Source organism: Lontra canadensis, unplaced genomic scaffold (assembly GCF_010015895.1).
Source record: "Lontra canadensis isolate GAN:19392208 unplaced genomic scaffold, GSC_riverotter_1.0 scaffold11, whole genome shotgun sequence".
Taxonomy (NCBI): domain Eukaryota; kingdom Metazoa; phylum Chordata; class Mammalia; order Carnivora; family Mustelidae; genus Lontra; species Lontra canadensis.
The window spans coordinates 9,583,607-9,601,208 of NW_022631005.1; positions in this window are offsets into that span (position 1 = coordinate 9,583,607).

Below are 17,602 nucleotides of genomic sequence, written 5' to 3' on the forward strand. Positions count from 1 at the left end.
TAAAAACTTAGAGCCATGAGCCAAGTTTTAATCTGAAACAACCTGAAATAGGCAAGATTACATCCTGAAAGTTTCCTGTAAATAAAATGTGGATGAATATATTACAACTCAAGATAACCATATTTCACTGCAGGTTCTTAATACAACTTTTCAAGTTGTTGAGCATTAGTAGTTATGGAATACATGCACATTAAGAAATGTTTACTAACAGAAATAGGATAGCATTGAAATGATTAGTTTCCTTTTACTACCTAGATCCAAGCATTTTAAATGAATCTTATCTAGATGAAAATAGTTACTTTTTATCACTTTGCTATGTGATATTAAATATATTATAAAATATTAGAGACCTATATATACATATATAATTTTTCAGAAAAGGACTTGCAGTTTTAGATCACAGCCTTAGAAAACTGGAAAGAATGTTAATACAATTAAAACAAGAAAAAATCTGAACAAAACTGTAAATTAATGATTTTCTTAAATGTGTTAGAAAAGTAAGGTGTCAGGTCAAACAATTAACTTGAAAATGACAAAAGAAAGATGCTTAAAGGGAAAAACGTGTGACGCAACATGTGATTAACATGGTGGGAAGTGAATGGGAAGACAGAAGGAGACAGAGGAGGCTAACTCATCTCTATAACCCAATGAGACTATTGACCAGGCATTTTCAACAACGTGTGAGTCAAGCATGAGAGTGTCAAGCCTCTAGACTGCAGACATAAAGGGATTCACAGCCTGATGCAGGATTTTTCTCCAGGAACCTCACTGGACATGCACAATGAGGAAAGTTACCCTCCTGGGGTTTGGTGGGGAAGAATGGCAGCCACTTCCAAACTCCATCAAGAACTATTTCTCTCACCTCCTCTACGGAACAAAAGTTTTGGTTTCTGAGAAATGGTAACTATAAATTGAATGAACTGTTAGAAAATTATTGCAGCTGAGAGAAGGGAATGGCAGTCACTGTAGAAAAATCTATTCGAGCCATCTACCTTATCCTCCCCACAAAACAGCCTTCTCAGTCTGCAGGTGGAGGAGCAATAAAAGCTGTATCCTGAGAGAATTCGTGGAGAGCCACAGTTAGAGACAAGAAAGAGAAAAAGTAAAGCAAGGAAAGCAAAGCAAACAAAGAAGGAAGGAAACAAGGAAGGAAAGAAGCTTATTGGTGGAAGAGATGCCAAGAGTACCATTGGGCCCCGAGCTACATCTGGAAGAGAGCAGAAAAAATGTATGGAGTCCATACCCCAGAGACCCAGTCCTGGCCTGAACTGGAGCTTTAATCAGAGTATCAGGGAAAGCTGCTTTCCCTCACCCACATCAAGATGCTGATAGACTTCAGGTAAGACTAAGTGGGAAAGATACATTGGAGAATGCTGGAAGACACATTCTTTCTGGGAAACAGTGCAAAGAATAGATGCAAAGACAAGTGGGAAGAAGGCAAGTGTGGGTGGGGGGACACACTGAGAAAAGCTCTCTGGTTAATTAGCCCATACCGTAAACACAAGCTGTCTCTGGGGGAATTAGAAGCCTTGGGGTGTGAAGAAGAAAACCATGATAACAACAAGCTTCAAACTCAGCCCAAACTTAACAAGATTCACATAAAAGCCCACACTGAAGGCCTAGGAGAAGGAAAAATGTGCTTGTCCCAAAACATAAAAAGACTAATATTAATAGTCACTGGGTCAAACAATATAGCTGGCTTTCAGGCAACAACAAAAACTAATGTATATGGTAATGTATGTAAAAATAATATATAAGGTAATGTATAATATCAAAATAATGTATGAAGTAAGAGAAAACACACTTCAAACAGATGAAGCACCTATCAGAACCAGACCTCTCTGCTCCCATATATGAAAAAGATGATGTAACTATCAGACTTGGAATTTAAAATAACCCTAGTTAATATGCTAAAGGCTCTAGTAGTAAAGGCAACAATACAAATGGTCACAAGGTAATTCTAACTGAGAGATGAAAATCAGAATGAGTGAAATAAAAATTGTATAAATAAAAAATATAGTAACAGGGATCAATAATGTCTTTGAAGGGCTCATTTGTAGAGTTTAAGGAAAGAATCAGTGGATTTGAATATAAGTCAAAAGAAATTACTCAAACAGCAACCCAGAAAGAAAAATAATAAGAAAACAGAATAGAGCCATACAACAGCTGAAGTACTATATTTATGGGCTTAACAAAGACATAGATGTAATTGGAATCTCAGAAGAAGAAAGATAAAATAAAACAGAAGACATAATTTAAGAAATACTTGTTAAGAATTTTCAAAAATTAGTGATAGATACCAAATCTCAGATACATGCCAAGCAAGGTAAATGCTTCCACTACTCTCTCCCTTTTCCACAAAAATATCTAAGTATAAAATACTCAAATTTCTGAAAATAAAGGAAAAGGAAATATCTTGAAGGCAACCACAGAAAAAAGTTCACTTACAGAGAAGCAGAGATACTAATTATAGCACATGTCTCATCAGAAAACTTGCAGGCAAAAATAATCTTTAAATGCTAAAAGGAGGGGAAAAAAACCTTTTCCAACCATAATTCTATACCAACTAAACATGTTTTCAAAGAGAAAAAGAAATTAAGAGTTTCTCAGGAAAACAGTGAGAAGATACAATCCCAGCAAAGCTAGGCTATAAGAATACTTAAAGAATATTCTGCAAGCAGGGGAATATGATACTGGTTGGAAATAAGGATCCACACAAAAGAATAAAAGTGTTAAGATGAAATAAATATGATAAAAAAATAAGCTATTTTTCTTGTTTTAATTGCTCTAAAGAGAACTGAATATTAAAGCAAATTAATAATGTATTTATAGCATATGTAAAAACAAAACTCATGGCTCAAGGACCGGGACTGAGGAATTGGTAATTTGCTGTTTCATAGTCCTTATGCCATATTTGAAACTTTATAATAGTATATGAATGTGCATTCAAATATTTAAAAAAATATTTATATTGTAATCCCTAGGGCAACCAACCTAAAAAATAAAACATATTTTTTTCAATTTTAAGTCGACAGGAAAGATAAAAAAATATTTTTAATGTCCAATTGAAAGCAACGAAAATAAAAGAAAAACAAAAGAAATTAATTCCTGGAAAAAATTGAAAACAGTCTGCATAATTAATTAATTAATTAATTTTAAAAAACAACCTTCAAGGTGACAGATTTCTACTCAAATATATTAATGATCACCTTAAATACGAATGGTCTAAAAGTGCAAGTTAAGAGAAAGTGTTTGTCAGAGTCAGTAAGAAAGCAAACCCCCGAATTTGCCATCTAAAAGAACCTTTTCTAAACAGAGTGACATAAACAAGTTAAAGGGAAAAGGAAAAGCCAGATGTAGTGTGCAAACTCTAACCAAAAGAGAGCTGGAGACTCTATAATAATTTCTGACAAAATAGGTCTTAAGACCAAAAAAAAAAATATTAATATGGATAAAGAAAGGCATTGCATAGTGGTTAAAGGGTTAATTCTTGGGGCATCTGGTTGGCTCAGTAGGTTAAGCCTCTACATTTGGCTTGGGAGCAAACCCCACATCGGGCCTCTTTGCTCAGCAGGGAACCTCCTTCCCCACCCTCTCTCTCCACCTGCCTCTCTGCTATTTGTAATCTCTGTCTGTCAAATAAATAAATAAAAATCTTCATTAAAAAAAGGTTAATTCTCCAAGGAAAATAAGCATAACAGCCATAAATATTTATATGTCTAAAAACAGAGTTACAATATACATGAGACAAAAATGGACAACACTAAAAATAGAAATGGACAAATCCACAATGATACTTGGAAGTGTAACATTTTTCTAGTAACTGATAGAATAAAATAAGGCAGAAAACCTGTAAAGAAAATCTGCACTGTCAACCAGGTAGATATAACTGATATTAGAAAACATTCCACTCAGCACCAAAATACAGATTATTCTTGTGTGTGCATAGAAAAACCGTTCGATGCACTAGATGGAGCAGGTAATGAGCTATGAAACAAACATCAACACATTTGAAACAACTGAAAATAAAACCATACAAAATAAAACAAACTAGAAATCAATAACAGGAAGATAGATTGAAATGAACTCCTAATAACTGATTCAACAGCATTTTTCTAAGTAAACCACGGATCATAGAGGAAGTTTCCAAAGAAATAACACATTTTTTAACTAATTGAAATATAGATATGTAATATAGTTAAGTACAGCTAAAGCAATGCTTAGAGGGAAATTTATAGCAAAAAAGACTCATACCAGAAAAAGAAAAAAAATAACGGTAAGTAACCTGTGCTTTCCCTTAAGAAACCAGAGAAGGAAGAGCAAATTAACCCAAAGTGAGCAGAAGCAAGAAACTAATAAAAGTTAGAGCAACAATCAACAATATTGGGAGCATAAAAAAAATTCAGAAAATCAAAAGCAAGTTTCAGAGCAAAAGTATTGCCAGTGATAAAGAATGACATTTTGTAATAGCAAAGAAATCAATTCCTCAAGAGAATATAATAATCTTAAATGTGTTTCCATCTAATAACATAACTTCAAAATAAATGGAGCAAAAATTGATCAAAACCAAACATGCAAATAAACAAATCCACAATTGCATTCAGAGATGTTAACGTGCCTCTCTAAATAATTGATTGGATAAGTAGAAAAATATCAGTAATGATAAAGAATATCTGAAAGACACAACTAACTTGACTTAAATGAGATGTTAGGATAAGGCAAAAAATAGCAGCAGAATACACACTCAATTTGAAAAACACACAGAGTATTTTCTAAGAGAGAGCATATTCTCATGCATAAAAACTGTTTCCAATTTTTTTTAGAAATCAAGTTATACAAATTAATTTCTATTTCTTTAATATAATTTTCATGTATTTGTCATTTTTGTATCTTCTTTGGTAAAGTGTATGTTTAAAACCTTTACTAGTTTAAAAAATTATTACTGAGTTTGATAATTTTTATATATTCTGGATAAAAGACCTTTATCAGATATATAAACTTCAAATGTTTTCTCTTATCTGTGGCTTATCTTCTGTTCTATTCTAGGTTTCCCTTATTCTGTATCAGAACTAACCACAATGAATATAATTAAAGGATTGTAACTGCAAATAGTCTTTCGATTTGCTCATATGCATGCATTTCCTGAGATCAAGGTATGCACTTCATATTACTATTGTACAAAGGTAAGTAGTGTGTATAGGCAAGAAACATAATTTCATGTAAAAACATCACAGTCTTTATCATCCTCAGAACATTGGTCCCATTGGTCTCACTGAAAATGAAATGGACAACTAGACATTTGTTACTTAAAATAAGTGGTATAAAAGGCTTGAATGGCTACCTAAACTGCCTAAATGAATGTTTTCACAAATGAGAGGCAGTATAGAAAAAGTTTCACTGGAAATGTTTTTAGCATTTAGGAATGAGAAGGTGAGGAATGCTACAACCACACAACTTTATAACATTTTCATCTTCCAATTTTTTTTCAACTCACTTGATACATTACCATTAGAGAAAGAGAGGTACCAATCCACAGGATATTATGTCCATACTTCTGAATTCAATTGTATGCATGCATTTCTAGGGGATTATCAGAGTACATTATAACTTCTCCTGAATATGGCCAGGTTACCAAGTGGCAGGATTAGATCTCTAACTATTTTCCTGTCACATCCTCCAGCATCTTAAACCTTAATGAAACAGTACCCATTTTCCAAGCCAGCAAATGCTACCAGGGAACGAAGGGTATGAGTTAAAATAGGTAATAAATGAACAAGGAAAGAGACTGTAGTGAGTGCAAAGAGTGTAGGTCATAACAGGTTGGGTAATGAAAGGAGTTTGGCACTTTTTTTTTTTTTTTCCAATGAGAGTGTCCCAGAGCAAGAAAATAATACTCTTACTTCTTTCAGTCTGTTGCTGAAAGACAACTGGTGCTCATAGAAGGGAAAGGGGACTCCTGAAGATTTATGGGCTCTGTCTAAAGACTGAATCTGGATAATTTGGAGAAAAGATTTGACAGAATCCCCTGATCACTCAACTGATAGGTAGCAAGTTAGACCTACTATCTGGTTCACAATTTCTGGGCTAGATTTACTAATTTACTTCTTTTTCTGATAACCCAAGAGGGATAGTACTTTGATTGGCACCAGGTGGAAATTGCCGAACATCCAGTCACCTATAGCTTGTGTGGCTATGAATCAAGATGACACGTTGCTAAGACAGATGTCTGTGTGTGATGGGTAGAAGATTGCTACCACATACCTGAAATATCATTTGATTTGCTCTTTCATCTACACTGAATATAAATGTGATGGAATACCTTTATAGAACGTGGCAAGAGAATCTGGTTAGCTTGAGGGCAGTGGACACAGCGACGATATGGTTGACTCTTTCCACCAAAGACTGTCCTTTGACACTTCAGAGATAATGCTTGTAGGAAGTCTTATGGCACACCCAGACTGAGCTTTGCTGTGGAATATGACCAACTGATGGTTTCACAGAACACATGATATTTTGGCTCCTACTGCACACCTATGCTATACCCGTACCATGAATGCAAAACGGTATCAAAATATGAGGTAGCTTGAATACCAGCAGCTCTACCAGGCCAAGTGTATCTTGGGTATTCTCTGAACCAGTCTAGAATTATTCTCAAATCAATCATTATCATTTTGAAAAATACTTGCTAACACTATTCGTGTTGCCATCTGGGAGACAATACCCAGAAAACCTGGTGTGCTATTTCACAAAACGTTCCCTAAACTTTGAAGTTGTGACTATAATATATAAGCCTCAATTTCCTGTAGTCAAAATACACAAGTCTGGGAATCAAGGTGTGGGAGAGGTTATCACAAAAAAACTCAAAGTGCCATAGAAATAATTTTTATTCCTCTGTAAGACACTTTGGACCTGGCTGAAAAGAATGTTTTCACTGAAGGGTGTAATATTCACATTGAATTGGAAGGGAAGTTTTACTACTTAGATATTAGTGGCATTTCATGCCAAAGAAACAGAATAGAAAAAGGGGTTGGTGTGATGCCTCTGGTGAATTATTCCAAGCACCAACTGGGAAACTGGCTTTCAGCCTGCCACATAATGGAAATAAGTATTAGGTCTGGAATGAGAAAATTTCCTGGATGTCTTTAGATAGCTAGTCACCATTGTCCTCAGTTTTATTAGGGGCCAGGTACTTGGGCCGGGAATCTTGCAACACTGGATATAGAAAATGAAAAACAAAAAGAGAGAAAGAAACTGTTGGCTTGTATTTCCACCCCCAGGATAATGAAGGAAGATTTCTGATGTTTAACTTTAAATTTTAAGGCACAATTTGTCCACAGAACAGGAACAATAATTTCAGTATAGGATAGTGTTAAAGAGTATGGTCTTGGTATCAAACACAGATCTTCCATATCTTGTATTATATGTGTCACTGGTCCTGTTTCTTAGTCATTTTTTCTCCTTGAAATATCTGATTTGTGCCATAGTGTGTATGGTTGTTATCAAGCTTAAATAGGATAATAGAAAGAGCTTATTCCAGTGTCTGTAACAGGTAAGTATTTAGAAAATAAGAGCTTTCGTGCATGTTACTGTAACATATTTTCAGGTGACCAATAATTTGGATACAGAATCTAGAATACTAGAGATGGAAGGGGGGGTCAATAACAATTTGTTTCTATTTCTTAATTTTACAGAAGGGGACGTTGAGCCACAGGGAGAGATAAAGAACTTGGACTAAGGTCAGAAACTAGACAGAGGTGCAAAACTATTTGAAAATCAATTATTAAAGAACAAATATCACTTACATGAGTTCTGTAGTCAGAAATTTATGGGCAGAAAATGAACATCCCAAGACCATAATAACAACTTTATGTACAGCCACAAATTTCAAAAAATTTGATAAATTTATATACCTCTCATCACAAAACAGTTTGGCATGCAAAAATTAAAAATGAGATTATCTCCTCAACTTGAATCCATGAATCTGAGAAATAGTCATTGGCTTGCTAGTTAATATTTTTACTTCAAATTAAAGGGATTCTTAGACAAGTGTTATATGTACAATAGTCATAAATACAGTATCTATCAATGATTACATTTTAAATTATCTTTTTGTAAACTTAAAACATGTATGTTTTGTGTGTGTATATGTGTGTATGTGCGTGTGTTTTCGTTCTTCCTGAGAATGAGACGGAAAACTGCTTTAAAAAGTATTTTTAAAGAATACAATCATATAATCCCAAAGTATAAATTAAAAAAGGGGACCTTATTTCTTTCTTGAGAAAGCTTGGATACTGACATTTATATTGAACCCCCATATCCTCCATAATCCTATGATAATCCCTAGCTCATTAAAATGTTTTATCATATTTAGAAACTAATGGAAAAACTTGTGGGAGAAATATAATTAAAACTGAACAAGGGAAACTATCCATGGTGTGAAAAGGAATTCCAGGCTCAGAAAAATAATGACAAAACCTAATATCTACCAGATTAATAAGAGAATTATATAATAAAAATTAATGTAAAAGTAAGGTGACAGTTATAAACATAAGATATATTGCTTTTACATAAAAATACAGTGTATACTTCACAAAACCTTGCTCAAGCTTAAAAAATAAAATTTGAAAAGATCAAGACTCGTCAAAGCTCAAGACAGATTTTTGTTTGAATTTTCTTGCCTCAAGGACTGTTTTATCCAGGAAAATATTCAAGATTTTTGGCACGAGTATTTGCTGGTGTTGTTCCTTTAAAAAGAAAATTGACTGCCTCGGCCTCTTCCCCTGGAAACATCTTCAAAATAAGCTGTGAAACCTAGATCTTAATTTAGTCTTTGTAATAGGAACTTCACTGGTGGTGGAGAAAGTCACAGGGTGATTTACTAAAGACCATCGACTCTCTCTCCTTCTCTTATGAATTCTTTACCTCTTCTGTTTGAGTTTGAAAGTTTAAGTACGATAAAACCCCTAATCTATGAGTTTTGGTATCGGACTTCTTGAAATAGACTCTACTTCTCATTACCAGTTGGGTTATTAATCCTTTAAAGGGCATGTCTACATGCTCACTCTACTTGATTTCAAAAGCCTTGTGCTTTTGCTCCTCTCTTGAAGTCAGATGAATCTTTGTTTGGGAGGAGTCAACGAGAAACTTCATACTCGCTATGTCCAGAATAAAATTTTCTAACCCTTCCTTCATTGTAGAACAATAGCATACAGCATGTACTTTTGAAAGTCATTTTCCCTAACTTCCAAATATAGATTTTTGTTGCCTCTACTACATCTCGATAATGTCCAACCTCAGCTCTAAGCAGAAGTAATTTTGTGTGATAAAATGAAGAGAATACCTCTGTGAAGCTTCATTTCTAAAATATTAATCTCAATCTGATTTTTTCTACTGGCTTTTATCAAGAAGAATTCCTCCCACATATACTGTTTCTTGAAGAAGGAGGCAGAAAGCAAACAGTTCCGATACTAAATTCAATCAAATAATTGAAACAGTGAAAAAATATCTTTAAGATTTTTATTTTTTAAGTTTCACATTAGATTGTATATTTCTGCAGTCCCCTACAATAAAGCAAGAAATAAATAAATTTTTTTAAAGATTTTATTTATTTATTTGTCAGAGAGAGGGGGAGAGAGAGCGAGCACAGGCAGACAGAATGGCAGGCAGAGGAAGAGGGAGAAGCAGGCTCCCTGACGAGCAAGGATCCCAGCAAGGACGCTGGGATCATGACCTGAGCCGAAGGCAGAGGCTTAACCAACTGAGCCACACAGGCGTCCCGAAATAAATAAATATTAATCAAACATCAGAGTGATGGAAAAGAAGATAGAGTTGAGAAATATGTAGCTGGCAGCAAAAATGGAAGGACTTGGTAAGTTTGGATAAATATTATATATAAAAAAAAAGGGGGAAATAAATGGTGATGGTGAGGTTTCTAAGTCATAACCATTGAAGTGATATGCATAGAGGTCACAGGCATAGCACCAAGATAAATTGAGATTATTTATAGCTAAAAATTATAACTAAGAATTATTTAACTAGAAATAGAAGTCATTGAGGGAAATTTACAACAAGGTAATAATAGGATACATGCAACCCAGCAAATGTTAATTAACCTCCAGCTTAACCATGTGTGCACCGTGACCAAATTTTGTCTTTATTTCTGGAATTTCAGATATTTGGTATTAGAGACCCAAAGTGTTTCTCAAATTTATTATCCTATTTCCATTACTCTGCGTATGTTTTTCTCCCTTCTTAAAGGAGTGGTTTCAATTTTATTTTCCCAAAAAATTATTAATAAAAAAACTTTCTGCTATAGTATGTTTAATTCAAACAACTCCTGTTTTATACTCTGAGTACTTTTCTTCACAGGAATATATCTTTCTCACCTCTCTGAGGACATTGTTGTTGGTCATACAATCTTATTTTTCCTGAAGGTGTGTCTTAGTATCTGATTTTTTTTTAAAGATTTTATTTATTTGTCAGAGAGAGAGGGAGAGAGAGAGAGCACAGGCAGACAGAATGGTGGGCAGAGGCAGAGGGAGAAGCAGGCTCCCCGCCAAGCAAGGAGCCCGATGTGGGACTCGATCCCAGGATGCTGGGATCATGACCTGAGACGAAGGCAGCTGCTTAACCAACTGAGCCACCCAGGCGTCCCTCAGTATCTGATTTTTATGAATTTTCCTCAAATATTTGGGGACTCATGGCTATATACTCATGGTTAAGAGGTAGGCATTAAAAGTTTGAGCAGAAGCTTGGTGTATTTAGGAAAAGCTTATCAAGTAAAGGCTTCAAATCAATAATCTGGGGGCATCTTCAAAGGTATAATTCAGACTGGCTAAAATATTCAGGTAAAAATCTTCTTTCCCTCCCAGAAGGTTATAAGACTTCCTGCCAATTCCAAAGATGAAGCACCACTGTCATGGTGCTGTTTGTTCATCTACTGTAACGTAGAGTCTCCCTTATCATTTCATCAAGCTTCACTGTGTGGGTGAAACGGACCCCTTCCTTATAAAAACCAAGTTCCCTCCCTAAGTAATAAATCTCTGTTTCTTTCAATAGTGATGAATCCAACTCTCTTTTTTTTTTTTCTTTAGAAATGAGTCCTGTCCCATGACAAATGCCTGTTTTACATCTGTTTTTATTAAATCAGAATGTACTTCCTCTAAAAAAATCAAGGATTGCGTTGACAACATATCCTATTGTTTTTACTACTGTGCTCCTAAAGTTAGATGTTTCTGGGGTGCTCCGTACGGATACTCTAGTGTAAAGGAAGACTCTGAAGATCAAACCATTTTCTAAAAAGAATTCAACAAGTTAACAAATCCTTTTGCTGTCAAGCCAACTTTGTCCCCATGTTTTGAGCTACAAATTTCTGAGATTTTAATGGCTTTTGCAGTGAAAATCATGTTACTCTGGGTTTTCTTCTGCTACAACTCAAGTACTATTTCTCAAATTTGCTAAACCAATTTCCATTAATTAGTGCTCTTTTCAACTTCCAAAATTGTGTGCCTATAAATCACTCTTATTATATTTTCTTAAATATATACTATTTATTTATATGAACATTTTACTGTCATTTAAAAATTTTAGTAAATTTTTAGGAGGAAACTTGGGCATGTGTTTAGTTTGCCATATTTAATAGGAAATCAATCTAATTGTTAGACTTTAAATCTCAACTTTGAAAAGTGGTGTTTAGGTCAGCATCATGACAGTGTGACTTATGCCTATTTTTTTTCCTCCCCTTTGATTTACAATTATTTGCAAATGACTTGCAATGATTTGGGCATCCATAACCATGACAGACAGACAGATAGATAGATGATATATGCCTCTGCACAGCATACCAGAACACCTGAGAGATCCATGCCCCTGTGTACACAAAAGCAGGTAGATTAGAGCATGCAGGAGACAGAGTTCAGGGCGAGTGGTGGTGGAGCCCTAGTGGTAGAGGTGGTAAAGGCAGAGAAGGCAGCAGCCAGCCAGGCAGTGAGCCAGCATGATCGTAAAGGTAGAAGAGGTAGAGGGTTAACCAGTGAGGATCTGTCCATCACATGTGCTTCGGGTAGAGAGACCAGTTGCTTTCTCTGAAGAGAGATTATAGAGATTAGAGGGAGGGAAAAGAAGGGGAGGTAAGCAAAGAGAACCAAAAGAAAGCATCTCCTGCTGTCTACCTCAGGAGACAAGAATACTGACTAAAGACATATGGAATTTTCCCACTTGAGGATCCCCAACCTGGATGTGAGCACACTCAAAACTCCAAGTGTTAACTATACCCCTCCCCCTACTCTGTTGCTAATCTTTCCTTTTAAGTGTTTTTTAATGCCAACCTTAGCAGTGAATCAGCTCTGTTAAGAGAAATCAAAAATTTGTACTATAACCACCATCTGGAGATGTCAATTTCTAGATTTCAAACTATATTACAAAGCCATAGTAATTAAAACAATATGGTACTAACACAAAAATGGACATTGACCAATGAAACAAAACAGAGCATCTAGAATTAAACCCAAGCATATACAGTCAAACAATACTTGACAAGGAAGCCAAGAATACTCAACGTGGAAAGGATAGTGTCTTAGATAAATGGTGCTGAGAAAACTGAAGAAACACACGCAGAACAATAAAATTGGACCCCCATTTCATACCATTCCCAGAAATCAACTGAGAATGGAGTAAAGATATAAAAATTAGACGTGATACTGTAAAATTCCTAGAAGAAAACATAGGCAAGACGCTCCTTGATATTGGTCTTGGCTATAATTTGGGGGGACATGATGCCAAAAGCACAAACATCAACAACAAAACAAATCAACAAATGGAACTACATTTCTGCATAGTAAAAGAAACAATTAACAAAATGAAAAGACAACCTACAGAATTGGAAAAAAATTGCAAACTGTATGTCAAATAAGAAGTTAATATCCAAAATACATAAAGAATTCAGATAACTCAATAACAAAAAAAAAACAGTTTTATTTTAAAAATGGTAGGAAAACTGAATGAAAAGATGCACAACATCTCAGGGAAATACAAATCAAAACCACAATGAGATATCCCCTCATACCTGTTGGAATGGCTATTACCAAGAAGACAAGAGACAAGAGCTGCTAGCAAAGATGTGGTGGAAAGGGAACCCTTATACAATATTACTGGGAATGTAAATTGATTCAACTACTATGAAAAGCAATATGGAGTTCCTAAAAAATTAAAAATGGATCTACCATATAATATAGCAATTTTTACTTCTTTTTAAAAAGATTTTATTTATTTATTTGAAAGAGAGCGAGTGAGAGAGAGCAAATGATTGGCAGGGGTGGTAGGAGAAGGAGACTCCACTGCCAAGTAGGGAGCCCGATATGTTGCTGGATCCCAGGACTCTGGGATCATGAGCTGAGCTGAAAATCGTTGCTTAACTGACTGAACCACTCAGGTGCCCCCAGCAATTTACTTCTGAGAATGAGATACTCAAAGGAAATGAAAACATTTCATTTTCTAATATGCATTCATGACAGAAAGTTGCATTGCTAATACTTGATATAAGGTTTAAAAACCAATATTTATAAACCTATATCCTATGTTTTTCCAAGATGGAATGTTTTCTTTTATGAACTTATTTTTTTTAATATAGAATCATCCTTTTCTTTTTCTTTTAAAAATAATCCATAAATCCATGTAGTTGTATTTAACGTAATTGAGATTATACTTAAGTTATATATTCAAATAACCTCCATACACACTGTGGTCCTACCAAATCATTGTTTACCAAAGGCATACTAACTAGAACACATTTGTGTAGTGTTTAGAAAACATAGCACTCCTCACATCTATCAAGAGACAGATAAGTCATTCACTCAGGAATGCCAGCTCATCTTCACATTCCAAGCATATAAAAATGGGCTAAGAAGAAATCATTACACTTAGATGATTATTATTTATTTGCAAAGATCATTTTAAAAACTTTTTATAATAGCAATATAATTTTAAATTTGTATTTAGTGTACATTCCAAAGTGCTTACTAGAAAATGCAGGTACACAAGCAAAACAAAGCTAAAAAGTGATACACAAATTTTAAGAACGGTTATTTCTATTAATCATTATTGAAGCTCCCTGCCAACTGGCTGCTATATAACTAAACTCTCCTAATTCTTCTCATACTTCCCCAAAGTTTTTCTTTTTCTTTTTCTGAGATATTTTTACTCCATCTCTTAAATATGGATAATTGATCAAAGCAAAAAAAAAAAAACAACAAACAAACAAACAAACAAAAACTGTTCCCCACATAGGATAAAATTTGTGCCATTTAGCAGAGCATAAAATGCCCCCTGTGATCTTGTGTTTCCTTAGCATTCTAGGCTTATCTCTTTATTCACCTAATGTGTAGCATTTAAACCATCTATTGGGTTCCCCACCCAATAGTTGGGGTTATGACAATAGGGTTTTTCACCTTTCTGGCATTGCTCAAATGGCTTCCTTTCCCCAAAATGTTGTTGTTTCCTAGTTTATCTAAATAACTCAGCTCTGAAGTAACTTTAACACAAAATTTTCTTCTCAAAACTAGGCTTTAGTACCATCTTCGGAGAATTCATATTGCCATACCTTTACATGTTAAATCATCGCAAGTATTTTATCTCTGTCTCTTTTATGTACCTCTATCTTATTAGACCAAGTTTGTTGTATCCATTTGCATTGTCATCAACTAAAAATAGCAAAATACCCAACTACAGTGCCTGAGTGAAGGAAAATAGTTGTCTCTTGTGGCATTTCTTAAAATTGGAGATTTAAAATTGGTTTCAGAGAATAATTCAAATCACCACCAATGGTATCATCCCAATCTATGTCCTTGAGGTTTTGGTAATCTGTTGTCTCAGGTTTCCAGTATTTACTGAATAAATACAGAACATGCTATATGAATAATAGTTTCATTGTTAGTTTCATAGAACAATGCTTCATTGAACCACAAAATTATAGTGATTTAATTGGCTATAATTATAGTTAAGTTAGTATATTGAAATCCAAAACAAAATAATAATTTTGAGTTTAGGGTAGGAAAGTCTGAAATTGAGAAGGAAAGATATCTTTTTCTTTTCCTTTTTATCACATTGTCTAAGATGCGCTATCCAGTCACATCTAATTTAGGTCAATTTTATTAATATTTCTTGCTCATATATTAACTCTTGAAACTAGCAGAGCTTTCACAGAACTGCATGATTATATTAAGAGTGAACTAAAAAACAAAATAGACAAAAACACTGTTCACTTGATAGCCTACCAAAATAACAATTTATGATCTGATTTCTAGTGCTTAAATAAAATAAATACCCAATTTATTTAAAGGCTTAGAATGCATGTACAAATGGTATAAAAATGTATGTACAAACAGGTTATTGATAAACAGAAGTTATTCAGCAGAAACATTTTTTTCATATTTACTAAGTTTTATGGTAAAAAATGTAATATACGTAGTATTTATAATATTTTGCTAACAATGTTTTAGAACATGACTAACATATTCAATAGTGAGATGAAATTGGGCTGATTTATTTAAACTTGCAAACTACCCATAATACCACAGTGACACTCTCTCAATAACTCTAGTCTTGCGGCACATTCTTTTCTATCTTCATGGTCTCTGGCTTGCCTTGTGCTCTGGCATTTCAGGCTCCCTTGCTCCACGTTGAGGCTGGCTATTATATGGCACTCTCAAGAGATTAGAAAATAAGAGAAGCCAGAATATTTAATCCCATGGTTCCTTTCTTGTTATTCCCTAGTTTTGCAGTGTTACATTCCTTAATTTACGACTATAGTTTCTGTGGGTCAACCATATTCCCATGGGTACAGTGCCCATCGCACGGTGCTTTATGGCTCCCTTCCATTGTCACTTCAGGTCTGGGTGTGGTAAAGGTTTTCCAGTATTGCTAGTCCCTACATGATTCCATAACTATGTCTGCGCTTTTGAAATAGTCTAATTATTAACTTCTTTTTAATCACATTTCTGAATGTGTTTTTTTTTTTCCTGTTGGCACCTTGAGTAATATGTTCTGCCCTACTTTTTAACTTTTATTGCACTTATTACCTTCTTACATACTATACAGTTTACACATTTACCATGTATAGCATTTATTGTCTGTTTTCCCTACTACAATATAAGTGGTAAATGAACAGGGCAGTATGCCATGTCTTAGAATAGGATCTAATATATAAATAGATATTTCCAAATAGTTGCTGAATAAATAATTGGAAAAGTTCATTCAAAATTCCAATTTGATATATCAAGAACACATCTTTTTTTTATTGCTACCTTGATGAAGAGACTAGCAACTCCTGTACCCCTTTACTGTTAAACTGTTGGAGCAGATACTCTCTTATATCTAAAGCAACATTATCTATTTTTCAGCCAATAGAAGCAGCTCCAGCAGGCCAGGTTGAATTCACTAAGATTATGAAAGGATCTGTTGGAGTTATACTGAAAGGGACAACAGAGTTTCAGGACTTTCAGCTGGGGCAAATCCCCAGGTTGATCGCAATGATACTTTGAAAAGGAAAAGGGTTTCCTTCCCTTTTAACTGCAGTCCTCTGGTCCTTCATGTTTCACATTACAAATACACTTCACCAGTTACTCCAGCCACTTTAATAGGAGAAAACTGAATTAATATATCAATATAATCAGAATTTCACGGAAATAAAAATGCCATTACTTGGGGAAAATGTTTTGGTTAATTGCCTGACTTAGTAATGGTGTCACTATGTAATGTATTGAAGGTGAGAGAGGACACAATTTTACACCAGAACTCCACTCAGCAATGTGGGACATATGCTAGAGGTAGTTAGAAGAAACTGAATTGCCAAATGTTAATTGTGTCAAGAGTTCAAAAGAATATAGAGGTGGCTAAGTAGAATTCAATATTTATGGTCATAATATGGGACAGAGCAGAGAAGAAACACACACTTGAAGGGAAAAGAGAGAGGGAAAGAAAAAAGGTGGCCTAATACTGTGCATTTCTGTTTTTAACCTTGATCTGTCACATCTTTTATAAGTTTATTGCCAAAATCCATTAGTAATGAAATTTTATCTTAACTGACATGATGTTATTTACTTATCCCGTTTAATCTGAATATTCATGAGTTTCCATGCCTGGGCTACTTTGCAATGTAGTAAAATATGCAATATATGCAACTTAGTATCTCTTTAATTCATGACCTCCCTCAGTCTGAATTCCTAAACATATATGATCCCAGGATTCAGATTTGGGATTGTAGACCTATATTATTATATTATTTTTCCTGCCCTCCATTATTAACTGTGATGTTAAATTTTAATGTGTCAACTTGACAAAGCTGTGGTGTCTAAATGTTTGGTCAAACACCAGTCTAGGTGTAGCTGGGGAGAGTTTTGTAAATGTGATTAACATTTAAATCAGTAGACTGAGTAAAGAGATTACCCTCTATGGGGTGCCTGGCTGGCTCAGTTGGTGGAACTGGTGACTCTTGATTTTGGGACCATGAATTCAAGCCCCATGTTGGAAGTGGAAACTCCGTTTAAAAAAAAAAAAAAAATTAGAGAGAGAGAATGAGATTACCCTCTATAATGAGGGTGAGTCTCTT